The sequence below is a fragment of the Ornithorhynchus anatinus genome, chromosome 3, assembly GCF_004115215.2.
Source record: "Ornithorhynchus anatinus isolate Pmale09 chromosome 3, mOrnAna1.pri.v4, whole genome shotgun sequence".
NCBI classification, from domain to species: Eukaryota; Metazoa; Chordata; class Mammalia; order Monotremata; family Ornithorhynchidae; genus Ornithorhynchus; species Ornithorhynchus anatinus.
Window position 1 is genome coordinate 120,153,472 of NC_041730.1, and position 17,305 is coordinate 120,170,776.

Sequence of the window (17,305 nt, forward strand, 5' to 3'; positions counted from 1 at the left end):
ACACTTCACTCCTCTAACACCAACCTACTCACTGGACCTTGATCTCATCTTTTTCATGGTTAACCCCTTGCCACATCCTCCCCACATAGCACTTAGGTATTCAGACATTCTTCTCCCCATTGCAGCACTCAGGTACATATCTTTAAATTCTGTTGACATCACTTCTTGTAATGTATTTTAGTATCTGTCTCTCCTTCCTAAACTGAGGGCAGGGATCTTGTCTAGTAACTCTATTATACTTTCCCAAGTGTTCACTGCTCTGCATAAAGTGCTCGGTAAATACTACTGATTGACTTATTTCCAATCACTTATTTTTCCTCTTACGTTCCTCGCTTACATTTATCCATTCCTCCCCAGCTCCCCTTCTAACTGCACCTCTTTCTTGACTCTCCCACCAATTACCCCTTTTCCTATCTGGAACCCCCTCCCACTTAATATACCCTTGACTTCAGTTCTATGCATCTTCAAAGTCCTTTTGAAGTCCCACTTCTACCAGGAGGCTTTCTCCAATTCCATTTTCTTTTCTCCAGGTCATATCCTTCCAACTATTATCTCAGCACCTTTGCACCACCTGACCAATTAATAATCTAGCAACTTTCTGAAACACTTTTGATTTGCTTACTCTACTATTTAAGCATTTCTTTCTCCTAGTTGTAAATTACTTTGTTTCAGTCTCTCCTGTTAAACTGTAAAATACTCTGACACCACTCCCAACCCTCCATGGCAGAGCACTTACATATTTGTCTTTATATTCAGTTGCTTCCTTTATCTGTGTCCAACCTGACTGGCTTGTATCTAGCTCAGTGTTTAGAATAGTGCTTGACACACAGTAAGTGCTTAACAAATACCATTATCAATCTTATTTACTGAGCATTTAGAATATGCAGAGCACCATACTAAGCACTTGGGAGAGTACAATGTAACCGAGTTGGCAATATGTTCCCTGCCCACAAGGATCTTACAATCAAATGGGGGAGACAGGCAGTAAAATAAATTACATATAAGTGCGTAAGTGCTGTGGGCCTGAGAGTGGAGTCAATAAAAGGTACAAATCCTAGTGCAAAAGACTGTAAACGCCTTAAGGGCACGGCTCAGGTTTACCAACTCTATTGGACTGTATTCTCCTAAGAGCTAAGTACAGTGTTCTGCACACAGTAAGCACTCGATAAATACACAGCAAGTACTAAATGTTTGAGAGGATACAAAAGAAGTAAGAATTACACATTCTTTGCCCACAAGGACCTTACCCTCTAATTCAGAAGACAAACATAAAAATATTAACAAAAAAATCATCAAAATAATGTACAAGTGAAATAAAATATACAGGTGTTAAAAATGGAAACATTGCTGTTGGGTTGATTCTGCTTGGGGTTTGGGGAGTTCAGAAGAGAAGGCTTGTGGAAGGAAAGATTTTGAGAGGATGGAGGGAGCTATATGGAGGATATGACGAGCCAACTGTTTTTTTTAACATTTAATTTTTGCTACACATTTTCTTTAGAATGTACATATTTAGTAAGATTTAGGTGTTCTGGTACAAATTTCTTAACAAAAGATGAATTTCAAAGTCCTGCAGGAAATTTGCAGTTTTCTTCAAACTTCTGTCTTGGTCAAATAAAGATCTAACTGGAAAACACAATCTTCTATAGGATCTAATCTAGTTGAAAGTCCAGTTTGGGCAGGGATTGCCTCTCTTTATTGCTGAACTGTACTTTCCAAGTGCTTAGTACAGTGCTCTGCACACAGTAAGCACTCAATAAATATGACTGAATGAATTAATGAATAACATTTTAAGAGACTGAACCAAGGAAGGATTGTATTTTTAAGCAGGATATTTTGTGCTCTTTGTGTCCTGAACTGATACTTGACAGAATTATAAGGCCAGCACTTGCTTCGGGTCTATGACTTTCTTATTTGATTGTTATTTAATGTTCATACCTACATATCCACCTTTGTTTTAAACTATTTTTTTATAGATATAAGATGAAATTCCTCCATGTTTGGTGCTCGGGGTAGCCAAAACCTCTTTATAAGCACTCAACTAGAAAGTGAGCTACAGGGTTAACGCTGAACCACAATTGTTTCCTCTTCTAGTTTGGAGGGGTGGAAGTCATTTTTCGAGTCACTAGATGGTAATAGGGAATACCATGTCACCTTGGGGTACTCTAACTGGGTAATGCTCCCTAACTAGAGCAGAAGGCTGAGGATAGTGCATCACAAAAACTTCCAACATGCTCAGACGAAACGAAGAAAGTCTTCGGATTTGCAGGTTAAGGTCAGGTCAGTTCAGATGAATCTTCAGGGGTTTCATTTGGAGAATTCCCTGAAGTAGAATAAGCCTAAATCATCCAAAGGTTAAGCTACAACAAAGATTCTTAACAGGGACTCAGTGATGACTTAGCAGCAGAGTCCATGCCCTGCTGCTTTACTTTAAGCCTTTCAGCCATAATTGCATAGATAACAAACAATTCATGCAAATTGTTATTTACCTCCACCCTACATAGCAGATTTCTTACTACAACCCAACCGCACAGGTTTAGCTCTCCTCCTCAAGCTGCTGCGCCCCCCCCCCCCCACCACTTCCCCCATCCCTTTCCCTAATGACCTGCCTATCTACTTTATGGAGAAAATTGAAAGTATCAGGTGTGATCTCCTTAAAATCTAGTCTCTCCTGCTCCTCTCCAGTCCTTCTGTCTTCCTGCCCCTTCTTCAACTCTCCCATCCTGCCCAGAAACACCACCCCTTACACCTGAGCATCTGACCCCATCCCTTCACACCTATGAAAACACTTACCCTTGCCCTTCTCTCCCTAACTGCCACCTTCAACTGTTCATTCTCCAATGGCTTCTTCTCCACTGCTTTCAAACATGCTCATGTCTCCCCTATCCAAAAAAAACACCCTCCTTGATGCCACAGCTCCCTCCAGTTATCGCCCCATCTTCATCCTACCTCTTCAAACTCCTTGAGAAATTTGTCTGGCATAGTGGATAGAGCACAGGCCCGAGTCAGAAGGTCATAGGCTCATTCATTCATTCAACCGTATTTATTGAGCGCTTACTGTATGCAGAGCACTGAACACTGCCAGTGTCCAATTTTCCAAGCACTATCCAAGTGCTTGGAAAGTACAATGCAGCAATAAAGAGAGACAATCCCTGCCCATAACAGGTTTACACTAATCCAGGCTCCACCACTTGTCTGCCGTTTGACCCTGGGCAAATCACTTTACTTCTTTGGGCTTCAGGTACCTCATCTGTAAAATGGGGATTGAGACACAGAGCCCCATGTGGGTCAGGGACTGTGTGCAATCCAATCTGCTTTATCCACCCCAGGACTTAGTTCAGTGCCTGGCACATAGTAAGCGCTTAATACCAGAATTATTATTATTATACCCACTGTCTCAAGTTCCTCTCCTCCAACTCTCTCCTTGACCCCCTCCAATTTGGTTTACATGCCCTTCGCTCCACAGAAACCACTCTCTCAAAGCTCACAAATGATCTCCTTCTTGCCAAATCCAACAGCCTCTAGTTCATCCTAACCTTCCTCGACCTCTCAGCTGCCTTTGACGATGCCTATCATCGGCTTCTCCTGGAAACATTACCCAACCTCGGCTTCACTGACACTACCCTCTCCTGGTTCTCCTATCTCTCTGGCCACTCTGTCTCTTCCATGGGTTCCTTCCCTGCCTTCCCCCCCCCAAACTGTGGGTGTCTCTCAAGGTTCAATTTTGGGTCCCCTTCTATTCTCCATCTACACCCACTCCCTTGGAGAACTCATTCGCTCACATGGCTTCAATTACCATCTCTATGTGGATGATTCCCAAATCTATATCTCCAACCCTGATGACTCTCCCTCTCTGCATTCTAGACATCTCTACTTGGATTCATTCATTCGTTTGTACTTATTGAGCGCTTACTGTGTGCAGAGCACTGTACTATGTATTTGGGAAAATACAGAACAGCCGTAAACAAACACATTCCCTGCCCACAGTGAGCTCACAATCTAGAGAGGGAGACAGACATTAATATAAATAATATTATGGATATGTACATAAATGCTGTGGGGCTGGAAGGGGGGATGAATAAAGGGAGCAAGTCAGGGTGATGCAGAAGGAAGTGGGAGAAGAGGAAAGGAGGGCTTAATCAGGAAAAGCCTCTTGGAGGAGATGTGCCTTCACTAAGATGTGCCTTCGAGCAGCAGCCTGGCTTAATGAAAAAAGCCCAGGCTTGGGAGTCAGAGGTCATGGGTTCTAAGCCCAGCTCCTCCACTTGTCAGCTCTGTGACTTTGGGCAAATCTCTTAACTTCTCTGTGCCTCAGTTTCTGCATCTGTAGAGTGGGAATCAAGACTGTGAGTCCCACGTGGGACAACCTGATTACCTTGGATCTACCCCAGCACTTAGAATAGTGCTTGGCATATAGTAAGCACTTAACAAATGCCATCATTAATAAGACTTTGAAGTGGGCGAGTGTAATTGTCTGTCAGACTTGAGGAGGGAGGGTGTTCCAGGCCAGAGGCAGGAGATGGGCTAGGGCTCAGGGAGATAGATGAGATCGAGGGACAGTGAGTTGGTTGAGTAGTTTAGCATTAGAGGAACGAAGTGTGCGGGCTGGGTTGTAGGAGAGTAGTGAAGTGAAGAAGGAGGGGGCAAGGTGATTGAGTGCTTTAAAGCCAATGGTAAGGAGTTTTTGTTTAATGTGGAGGTCGATGGGCAACCACTGGAGTTTCTTGAGTGGGGAAACATGTCCTGAATGTTTTTGTAGAAAAATGATCTGAGCAGCAGAGTGAAGTATGGACTGGAGTGAGGAGAGAGAGGAGGCAGGGAGGACAGCAAGGAGGCTGATACAGTAATCAAGGCAGGTTAGATTAAATGATTGGATTAACGTAGAGGCTTGTGAAATAAGAAGGATTGTGGTGCCATCTACAGTGATGGGAAAGTGAGAGGGAGGACAGGAAAGGATTGCTTGCCATCACCTCAAACTCAACATGACCAACACAGAACTCCTTATCTTCCCACCCACCCTGACCTCCCTCTGACTTTCCTATCACTGTTATCAGCACTACCATCCTTCCTATCTCACCAAGCCTATAACCTTGATGTTATCCTTGACTCCACTCTCTCATTCAACCCACATATTCAATCACTAAATCCTATCAGTTCAACAACATTGCTAAAACTCGCCCTTTCCTCTTTAGTCACATTAATCCAAGACTGATCCTATCCCACCTTGATTACTGTATGAACCTCCTTGCTGACCTCCCAGCCTCCTGTCTCTCCCCTCTCCAGTGCATACTTCACTCTGCTGCCTGGATCATTTTCTTAAAAACATTCAGTCCATGTTTCCCCACTCCTCAAGAACCTCCAAAGTTTTCCCATCCACTTCTGCATCAAACAGAAACTCCTCACCATTGGCATTCAGTCACCTTTACCCCTTCTACCTCACTTCGCTACTCTCCTACTACAGCCCAGCCCACACACTTCACTCCTGTAATGCCAATCTAATTACTGTACCTCCATCTTGTCCATCTCGTCACCAACATCAATCATTCAGTTATATTTATTGAGCACTTATTATGTGCAGACCACTGTACTAAGCCCTTGTGAAAGTACAGCACAGTAATAAAGTGACATTCCCTGACCATAATTTGCTTACAGTCTGGGGGCTGGGGAGGAGATAGACATCAATACAAATAAATAAAATTACAGATATGTACAAAAGTGCTGGGGGGTTGGGAGGGGGAAAGCACAAAGGGAGCAAGTCATAGTGACAGAGAAGGGAATGGAAGATGAGGAAAAGTGGGGCTTAGTCTGGGAAGGCATCTTGGAGGTGTACCTTCGAGATGTCTTTGAAGGCGGGGAGAAAGTAATTGTCGGGTTTGAGGAGACCGGGCATGAGCTAGGGGACAAGACAGAGATCATCAGGCCTCTGGCCTGGAACACCCTATCTGACAGAAAATTACTCTCCTCTCCTTCAAAGCCTTATTAAAGGCACATCTCCAAGAGGTCTTCCCTAACTAAGCCCTCATTTCCTCTTTTCACACTCCATTATGTGTCACCCTGATTTGCTCCCTTTATTCACCAGCCCCACAGCACTTATGTACATATTCTAATTTATTTATATTAATATCTTCTAGACTGTTAGCTCATTGTGGGCAGAGAATGTCTGTTCTATTTTTATACTGTACTCTCCCAAGCGCTTTGTACAGTGCTCTGCTAAATACAGTGCTAAATACGATTGATCGATAGCTCACTTCAGTCCTCTAACACCAACCTAATCACTGTACTTCCATCTCGCCTGCCTCACCACCAGTCCCTTGCCACATCCTCCCTCTGGCCTGAAACTCCCACTCCCTCATACCTAAAACAGACTACCTCTCTCCCCACCTTCAAAGTCATCCTAAAATCATTCCTCCTCCAAGAGGCCTTACCCAACGAGGCCCTCGTTTCTCCAGTTCACCCTCAGTTTTGGGTCGCCGGTGGCCTGGCATGCCTTAGAGCACTTGATATTCACCCCATTCCCAGCCTCACAATACTTAAATACATATCCTTATACTCCATTCTCCTATTAGAAATTTATTCTAGTATCTGTCTCTCCCTGTAAATTGTAAGTTCCTTCTCAGCAGGGAACATGTCTATCAACTCTACTGTACTGTTTTCACCCAAGCACCAAGTACAGTGCTCGGTACTCAGTAAGCTCTCAAATACCATTGACTGATTGAAAGGCTGCTAAAAAGGACTAATAGGAAAATGTCCTTCTATTCAACTATAAGCATTATTTAGGCACTTTTAGGGCTTTGCATGATAGTTTTGATGCTGAATAATCTCAAACAACAAGAACAGATACCAAACAGGTTGGACTGACAATGGCATCTGTCACCTGGAACAAGCCCTCTTTTCCCTAACTCCCTCTCCCTCCTGTGTGGTCTGTGTCCTTGGATCTGTATCCTCTGGGCATTTGATATTCTCCATACTCTCAGCCCCACAGCACTTATGTACATACCTATAAATTATTCCTTTATATTAATGTCTGTCTCCCCCATTAGACTATAAGCTCATTGTGAGCAGGAAAATGGGTCTACCAACACCCTTGTATTCTATTCTCCCAAGCACCCAAGCGCTTAGGACAGTGCTGTCCACACAGTAAGCACTCAGTAAATACCAATGATTGATCCTCTGTCCTGACACTTTGGGACCAAGACCCTGTTTCTAGTGCTAACGGCTTGCATAGCACCACACATGCTCTCTCATCCACAATAATAACTGTTATATTTAAGTGTTTATTATGTATCAAACACTGTAGTAAGGGCTGGGATAAATTCAAGATAATGAGGTCCCGCATGGGTCTCACAGTCCATGTAAGATTGAAAACACGTATTGAATCCCCATTTTGCAGAAGATCAGACTGAAGCTCAGAGAAGTTGAGTGACTTGCCCAAGATCACACAGCAAGTAAGTGATGGAGAGGGGATTGGAACCCAGGTCCTCTGATTCCTAAGCCTTTGCTCTTTCCAGCAGGCCATGCTGCTTCCAGAATAGATATGTTCCTGCTGGTGCAAAAGTGCAGTGAGTGGGTGGGCAGAAGTGGAGCACATGGGAAAGTGCCTGGGTGGTCTTTGTCCACATTCGCCAGCTATAGCAGAGCCAGGAATAGAACCCGGGGCTTGTGACTCCCGAATCAATTCTCTACTCACTAAAGTAGAAGCCTAGCTGGGCTGGGTAACTAATGCTCAAAGAAAACGCAGTAACCTCAAACCAAATAAAACACACCAACCATGTGATTTCTGATAGAAATGTTTCAATTTCCAAGGAGGTTAAGCAGAACTGGTTTTCCCAAGAATGTTTACATTTATAAAAAACAATCTGCTTAACATTCAACCTCCTAGCAATCAGTCATTCCTTTTACAAGATGCAGAGCATCACAATTATTATACATGATAGTAACAGTCTCACAGAAAGAAATTGCACACATACTTTAAGAAAAATATGTCATCCTGTTCCTGATCCAAAGTATTATGTCATTTGAAGACATTAATTTGCTTTCTAGATGGTTTAATAAGACTAAACTCAAAAGAAACTTAACCTATTTAAGAGGTATGAAAAGCATTAAAGGGAATTTATTTCTAGCTTGGCATCTTCAGTCCCTGAGCCAAAAATATATCCTTATGCAATAAGTTCACAAGTTCTAGTCTAGTGTAAGCAGCACTGAATGGCACAAACTAAAACGAATTTAACAAAATGAAAGATGACAAATAGTCTAAATGTAACTGATAGTGTAAATACATGCTATAAAAACCTCTTTTTAGTCAAGTACAATCAGTTCAGCAAGAAGCAGCATAGTCTACTAGAAAGTGCATGGGGGTCAGGGGAGTGGGTTCTAATCCTGCCTCCGCCATTTGCCTGCTTTGTGACTTAACTTCTCTGAGTCTTAGTTTCATCTTCCTCCTTCTTGGACTGTGAGTCCTATATGCAGCTGGGACTGTGTCTGACCATTCATTCATTCAGTTGTATTTCTTGAGCACTTACTGTGTGCAGAGCACTGTACTAAGCGCTTGGGAGAGTACAATACAACAATAAACCAGGTATCTACATCAGGGCTTATTATGGTGTTTCACACATAGGAAGCACTTAAATATCAATCATATTTATTGAGGACTTACTGTGTGCCATGCACTGTATTAGGTGCTTGGGAAAGAATAGTAAAGTTGACAGGCATGTTCCCTGCCCACAAGGTGCTTACAGTCTATATCACAATCTTTATTACTACCAGATAATCATTACTAAATATTATAATTAGGTCATTCCATAACACATATTTGCAGTAGATGTTTTGGATGAAACATTTCGCCATGTCCAAAAAATGACTGTTCATGTGAATGGCCTAAGTCAGGGTGAATTTTCCATAACATGAGGAAATCCAAATCGAAAGGGTGAGTCTCTGACTTGATTCCCCTTGAACTCTTAACTGCTTTTCAAAGTTCGTCTTTGAAACATCTCAAGCCTCAATTTTGTGACAGTGTACTACTCAGTCTCAGTGAAACTGTCTCAGTTTCACTGACTGGCTCTTCCTCCTATGGGCACTACCTAAGACCCCCTCCTGGCCCTTCTCATCCACTCTCTGTTCCTTCCCTGCCAGCTCTCTAAAGGATATCTCCTTCTTCTCAAAAATCCACCTCCATCTATGCTTCCGACCCCACTCCTTCACACTTCAAACAATTGCATTCGCCTTTCTTCCTTCCACTAGTACCTCTTTAACCACTCTCCCTTCAGTGGTTCCTTCCCCTCCACTTTCAAACATGGCCTTACTTCTCTTAGCCTAACAAAACCCTCTCTCACCCCTACTACACCCTCTGGCCACTGCCCCATCTCCCTCTTACCACTCCTACCCAAACTCCTTGAATGAATTATTTACTCCCACTGCCTCCACTTACCTGCAACTCCCTCCCTTACCCCCTGCTTTTGCCCCTTTCACTCCACTGAGACTGCTTTCTCCAGAGTCCTCCTTCTTGCCAAACCTTATGGACTCTATTCCATGCCAATCCTCCTTGACCTTTCAGCAGGTTTTGACACTGTGGAACCCCCCTTTCTCATGGAAACACTATCAAACCTTGATTTCTCTGACTCTGTCTAGTCCTGGTTCTCCTCCAATCTCTTTGGTCTCTGCTTCGTGGTCTCTTCAGCCAACTCCTCCTCTGCCTCCCACCCCCTAACTGTCGGGGATCGCAAAGGTACTATTCTGAGTCCGTATCTATTTACACCCACTCCCACACCTTCAACTACCACCACTACATGACAGACTCCCAGATCTTCCACTACAGTCCACAACTCGCTCCTTCTCGGCAATTTTGCTTTTCTTCCTGCCTTCAGATCATCTCTACCTGAATGTTCTGCCAACATCTCAGTCTCAGCATATCTAAAAGTGAACTCCTTATCTTCCTTCCCAAACCTTCTCCTCTTCCTGACTTTCCCATCCATGCTGACATTATAACCACCCTCCCCCATTTCACTAACCTTCAACGTTGGGTATTATCCTTGACTTTTCTCTCTCCTTCAACCTGTATATCCAGTCAGTTAACAAATCCTGCCTGTTCTAACTTCATAACATCTCCAGAATCTATCCATTCTTCTCCATTCATACTGACACCACAGTGATCCAAACACGTGTCATATCTAATCTGGCATACCGCATCAACCTCCTCACTGACTTCATGTCTCCAGCCTCTCCAGTCCACACGTCACTCCACTGCTCAGATCATTTTTCTATAACAACGGTCTGCACACGTCTCCCTACTACTCAAAAACCTCCAGTGGTAGTCCATCCATCTCCCCATCAAGCAGAAGCTCCTCATTCTTAGCTTTAAGGTATTATCTCCCCACTATTTATCCCTGCTCTTCTCCACTACAACCGATGCTGCACTCACTGCTCTTCTACTATCCACCTACTCACTATGCCTCACTCTCATCTTTCACCATCTACCCCGTTCACACTCTCCCTCCTGCCTAGAACTCCCTATTTCTTCACATCTGGAAGGCCATCACTCTCCCCATCTTCAAAGCCCTACTAAAATTATATCTCCTCCAGGAACCCTTCCCTGACTTACCTCTCATATTCTTATCTTATTTTACATCCCTACTGCATTACCTACACATTTGAGTCCATACCCCCTAAGCCCTTAGGTACTCACCCTTCTCCAGCCCTCAAAGCACTTACGTACACATCCCTTTACTCTGCTACTTCCGCTTTCTGTAATGTATTTTAATGTATTTCCCCAACAGATTGTAAACTCCTTGAGACGCAGGCTCACATATACTAGCTTTAATAATAATGTTGGTATTTGTTAAGCGCTTACTATGTGCCGAGCACTGTTCTAAGCGCTGGGGTAGACATAGGAGAATCAGGTTGTCCCACGTGGGGCTCACAGTCTTAATCCCCATTTTACAGATGAGGGAACTGAGGCACAGAGAAGTTAAGTGACTTGCCCACAGTCACACAGCTGACAAGTGGCAGAGCTGGGATTCGAACTCATGACCTCTGACTCCAAAGCCCGCGCTCTTTCCACTGAGCCACGCTGCTTCTCCGTTATCCTTTAGCTTTAGTGTTATCCTTTAGCTTTAGTGTTATCCTCCACGTATTTAGGACAGTGCCCTAAACACAATACAAATGACTGATTGATGTCCACATTGGTGTGAGGGACAGGTGGTTTGACTGACCCATACAAGCTTAAAACAACTTGAAAATTCTAGAGCATTTGAATTTGAGACTTTTGTGATCTGGGAGTGTCTCAAGTTGGTCAAGTGACACATTCTGGATGACTCAGTAGGGACACACTGATGGAATTCTTAATGTCTGATCTAACTGTAGTTTGCCCCAGCATTTACCACACTACTTGGCACAAAGTCCTTAACCAAAATAATAATTATTATTGCTATTACTAATTTTCAGTGTTGAAATCCATTTGCAGTTTCATATGTAAGTGCTGTGCCCAATTCAGAAGCCTAACGGGCAAGTTATCAAGCTGCAGCCCTGCACAATGAGGCTGAAACTTGGATGAGAAGGGAGACCAATTCATTCTTGCATTCTACTCAGTCAATCAGTGGTATTTATTGAGCATTTACTAAGTGCAGAGCACTGCACTAAGCACTGGGGAGCATACAACAGAATTAGCAGACAAGTTCCCAGCTCATTACCAAGTGCACAGGCAATGCAGAATCCAATTCCAGATCACTGGTCTGAAGCCTCAAAGAATTCACAACTCTCCAAAATGTCAACAGTTATCTCCTTCTCCTCAGCTGGATAAGATATGGAAATAATTTCTTGCAAAAACCTTATATTTCGGATATCTCTGGGCATTTTAAGGTTCCAGATGTCCAAAAGAAAAACAAAATTAAGTGCTCTTCATTTTGAGTTGAACAGTTCCTACCCCTCCCATTATATTGCTGGGGCAGTCTTGGGGTGCTTTTAATATGGAGCCCTACCACTGAACTTAACCCGGATATAAACTGCCAAGGACGCTAGGACCCAGGTGCTACAAATGACTGTCCCCAAAAGTGACAGAAACTTCTGGTGGTGCCAATATTTTGTTTCACTCCCCTCAAAAGCCTCCCAAGTCCTCTTCATAGACTGGAATTCTAGATTCGAGGCTGCCCTCAACCACTGGTTTTGTAACTGGAATCATTCAGTCAGTTCACATTGGTATTTATGGAGGACTTACTGGGTGCAGCAATGTACTAAGATGTTATAATCTAGCTGAGAAGACAGACATGAGTTTTGGATAGATGAAGCAACAGAGCATATGGATGTGTACAGAAGTGCTGTGGCTGTGTAGTGGAATGAGGTGTGAAGTGCTTAGACCTAGTGTTAGACCAAAGCAGCCACTTGCAAGCCACAGAAATCTCTGGAATGAATTTCTAACCATGTCACCCCGAGCCAGCTCTACCCTGGTTCAGCAGATCCAGAAAGAACTCCACTCCTAGAATACAGCTCTGCACAAGGCTCTGTGTCTGAACCTATACAAGCTGAGTTCAGCTTTATGAGGACCCAAACAAACTTAAGAATCTTGAGTCCCTTGGGCTTTCCCACCAGTGGTGAACTCTTCCTCTCTGCTAAGACTCCTCTCTGTGCCAGGCCAGGTGGGTTGGTTCATTCTGGAAAAAATAAAACTACTTACCATCAGCTCTGAGACTCCGTAGCTTCTCTTTGTATCTAGTTGCCTTCTTCCACTCTACCCCAGTACATGCTCTCTGCATCACCTCCTCATTCAACCCTCCTGTTTCCAAACACTGCTCATGCCATTAGGCCCAGCTGGACTTTCTTCCCCACTTCACCAAGCCACACCCCCAAAATCCCCTCTTTCAATGTTTTTCTAAAACATCGCCTCCTTTATGAAGCTCTTCCTGATCAATTTTCAAATATCAATCAATAGTGTTTATTAAGTTTTTACCATGTGCAGAGCACTTTTGTCAGTGCAAAATACAAATAGCCATCATGTCATCCCTATACCCATTTCAGGACTCAAATACAAAACACACATTGTATGCATAAATTATATGCATTATATAACTTTTATATATATAACTATATATAACTATTATCTACCCTTGGCTTCATAGACTGTATCCTCTCCTGTTAGGTTTTTTTGGGTTTTTTGGGGGGGGTGGGGTGATGCAGGGATTTAATGGTACTTGTTAAGCACTATGTGCCAAACACTGTACTAAGCACTGGGATAGATACCAGCTAATCAGGTTGGACGCAGTCCATGTCCCATTTTGCAGATGAAGTAACCAAGGCGCAGAGAAGTTAAGTGACTTGCCCAAGGTCATTCAGAGGACAACTGGAAGAGCCGACATTAGAACCCAGATCCTCTGACTCCCAGGCCCATGTTCTATCCACTAGACAACCCTGCTTCTCTATTTGTAGATTCTCCTCCTATCTCTCATTTACAGGCTCTTCCTCTGCCTCCCAACCCCCAACTGTGGGAATCCCTCAAGGTTCAGTTCTGGGTATCCTTCTACTCTCCATCTACACCTACTCCCTAGGAGAACCCATTCCACTCCAGTACTTCACTTGTTTTATTTTGCTGTCTGTCTCCCCCTTTTAGACTGTGAGCCCATTGTTGGGCAGGGATTGTCTCTGTTGCCCAATTGTACATTCCAAGAGCTTAGTATAGTGCTCTGAAGACAGTAAGCGCTCAATAAATACAATTGAATGAAAGAATGCTGCCTAGATCATTTTTCTAAGAAACCATTCTGTCCACATTTCCCCACTGAAGAACCTCCAGTGGTTGCTCATCCACCTCAACAAACAGAAACTCCTCACCATTGGCTTTAAAGCACTCAAGCACCTTGCGCCCTCCTACCTTACCTTTCTGACTTCCTTCTACAACCCAACCCGCACACTCTGTCCCCCTATCACCAACCTATTCATTGTACCTCGATCTCATCTATCTTGCTGCCAACCTATTTGCTTTGAGTTCTTCCTTCCTAAGCTAAAGTCATCAGTTTGCCACAGTTTTTTAGCTTTGGACTCTGTTGTAGGGATTGCATATCAGGTACCGTAAGATTTCCTCTTGCTTGCCTTTTTCCCTCGTTGACACATGGAAGCTGTGTTAGTGTTTTACTGTACAAACCCCTCATCCACATCCTGCCTCTGTGTCCTGGAACTTTCTCCCCGTTATATCTGACAGATCATCACTCTTCCCATCTTCAAAGCCCTGTTAAACTCACATCTTCTCCCAGAGGCCTTCTGGAACTAAGCCCACATTACCCCTACTTCCTCTACCTTCTGAATTGCCCCCTAGCACTTGGATAAGTACCCTCTGGGCACTTAATATTCATCCCATTCTCAGCCCCACAGCATTTACATGTTTATCTATAATTATTTTAATGTTTCTCTCTCCCACCCCCCCAGATGGTGAACTCCCTGTGGGCAGGGAACATGTCTACCAACTCTGTGATACGGTACACTCTCAAGTGCTTAGTACAGTGCTCTGCGCACAGTAGGTACTCAATAAATACGATTGATTTTAGCTTACAGATTCCAATTGCCAACCTCACCCAAGGAGAATCTGGCGAAGCACTTGGTGAAGTGCAATAGTTGGGAGATGCAATTTCTTTCCACGAGGAGCTTACAACCTACAATGGGAGACAGCCATTAAAATAAATTACCAGTAGGGGAATGGGCAGAGTCTCTCAGTTGTATTTATTGAGGGTTTAATGTACACAGAGCACTGTACTAAGCGCTTGGGAGAGTACAATACAACAGAGTACAGAATGCACAGTAAGCGTTCAATAATTCCATCAATGATGACAAGGATATGTACATAAGTGCCCTGGGGCTGGGGTGCGTATGAGTTTGCATAAGGGAGAAGCAGCATGGCATATGGATAAAGCATGGGCCTGGGAGTCAGAAGGTCAGGGGTTCTAATCCCTACTCCACTTGTCTGCTGTGTGACCTCGGGCAAGTCACTTTACTTCTCTGAGCCTCAGTTACCTCATCTGTAAAATGGGGATGAAGACTGTGAGCCCCGGGGCAACCAGATTACCCTCTATCTACCCCAGCGCTTAGAACAGTGCTCGGCACACAGTAAGAGCTTAACAAATACCAACATTATTATTATTAATCCCCACTCTGTCACTTGTCTGCAGTATGTGACCTCAGGCAAGTCACTTCAGTTCTCTGAGCCTCAGTTACCTCATCTGTAAAATGAGGATTGAGACTGTGCGCCCATGTAGGACAAAAAAAAAAAAGACTGTCTCCAACCCGATCTGTGTATATTCACCCCAATGCTTAGTAATGCAGTGCTTGATGCGTGGCTTAACAAACACCATAATTATCACTATTATTATTTTTATTATAAGGGGTCCCTCAAGCAAGTGTCTAGTCGCAGCAGAGGGGAGAGCTGATAATAATGATAATGGTGACATTTGTTAAGTGCTTACTATGTGAAATGTGTGGCTCACTGGAAAGAGCCCCGGGCTTGGGAGTCAGAGGTCATGGGTTCTAATCCCGGCTCTGCCGCTTGCCAGCCATGTGACTTTGGGCAAGTCACTTCACTTCTCTGGGCCTCAGTTACCTTATCTGTAAAATGGGGATGAAAACTGTGAGCCCCACGTGGCACAACCTGATCACCTTGTATCCCCGCCCCCAGCACTTAGTGCTTTGGAAGCACTTAAATACCACCGTTATCATTATTATTAAATGAGGGCTTAGTTAGGGAAAGCCTCTTGGCGATGATTATTTCTAGGAGGATTTGGAAAACAAACCTTAAATTAAGAAAGAGCGAGGTGGCCCGGATCTGTCCTGGACCGAGGGTTTCCGACAAGGGGTTTTAAAGCATTCATTCATTCGATTCAATCGTGTTACTGAGCGCTTACTTATGTGCAGAGCACTGTACTAAGCGCTTGGAATGTACAACTGGGCAACAGAGACAACCCCTGTCCTACAACGGGCTCACAGTCTAAACGGGGGAGACAGACAACAAAACAGAGCAAGTGGAAGGCACCCTCCGAGGCAACCCAGGAGCCACGGCCAGGTGGCCCTACTTTGTCCTTTCGTGTCACCTTCCCCGACGACCGTTGGTGCCTGTCCGCCGCCGCCACCGGCACATGGGGCTTTCCCTCTGGTCAAAGGTCCCCGCTCTTCCCGGGCGACTTCGCCTTGGCCGTTAAGGTTGGTATTTGTTAAGCACCTACTATGTAAAGCATAGAGAAGCAGCGTGGCTCAGTGGAAAGAGCCCGGGCTTGGGAGTCAGAGGTCATGGGTTCAAATCCCAGCTCTGCCACTTGTCAGCTGTGTGACTGTGGGCAAGTCACTTCTCTGGGCCTCAGTGACTTCATCTGTAAAATGGGGATGAAGACTGTGAGCCCCACGTGGGACAACTTGATGACCCTGTATCTCCCCCAGCGCTTAGAACGGTGCTCTGCACATAGTAAGCGCTTAACAAATGCCAACATTATTATTATTAAGTCACTTCACTTAATAAGCAGCGTGGCTGAGAAGCAGCGTGGCTCAGTGAAAAGAGCCTGGGCTTTGGAGTCAGAGGTCATGGGTTCAAATCCCAGCTCCGCCACTTGTCAGCTGTGTGACTTTGGGCAAGTCACTTAACTTCTCGGTGCCTCAGGTACCTCATCTGTAAAATGGGGATGAAGACTGTGAGCCCCACGTGGGACGACCTGATTCCCCTGTATCTACCCCAGCGCTTAGAACAGTGCTCGGCACATAGTAAGCGCTTAACAAATACCAACATTATTATTATTATTCACTTCTCTGGGCCTCAGTGACTTCATCTGTAAAATGGGGATGAAGACTGTGAGCCCCACGTGGCACAACCTGATGACCCGGTATCTACCCCAGCGCTTAGAACAGTGCTCTGCACACAGTAAGCGCTTAACAAATACCAACCTGACTAACAGTGCTCTGCACCCAGTAAACGCTTAACAAATACCAACCTAACAGTGCTCTGCACCTAGTAAGCGCTTAAACACATACCAACATGACTAACAGTGCTCTGCACACAGTAAGCGCCTAACAAATACCAACCTGACTAACAGTGCTCTGCACCTAGTAAGCGCTTAAACACATACCAACATGACTAACAGTGCTCTGCACACAGTAAGCGCCTAACAAATACCAACCTAACAGTGCTCTGCACCTAGTAAGCGCTTAAACACATACCAACATGACTAACAGTGCTCGGCACACAGTAAGCGCCTAACAAATACCAACCTACCTAACAGTGCTCTGCACCTAGTAAGCGCTTAAACACATACCAACATGACTAACAGTGCTCGGCACACAGTAAGCGCTGAAGCCCTGG

General features: G+C 44.3%; 1 protein-coding gene across 1 annotated transcript in view; it reads right to left on the minus strand.

Moving 5' to 3' along the window:
- The window catches only part of ADK (adenosine kinase), a 505,307-nt gene that overhangs the window by 487,623 nt on the left and 379 nt on the right, over positions 1-17,305 (minus strand). The gene's annotated exons all lie outside the window — the stretch shown is intronic.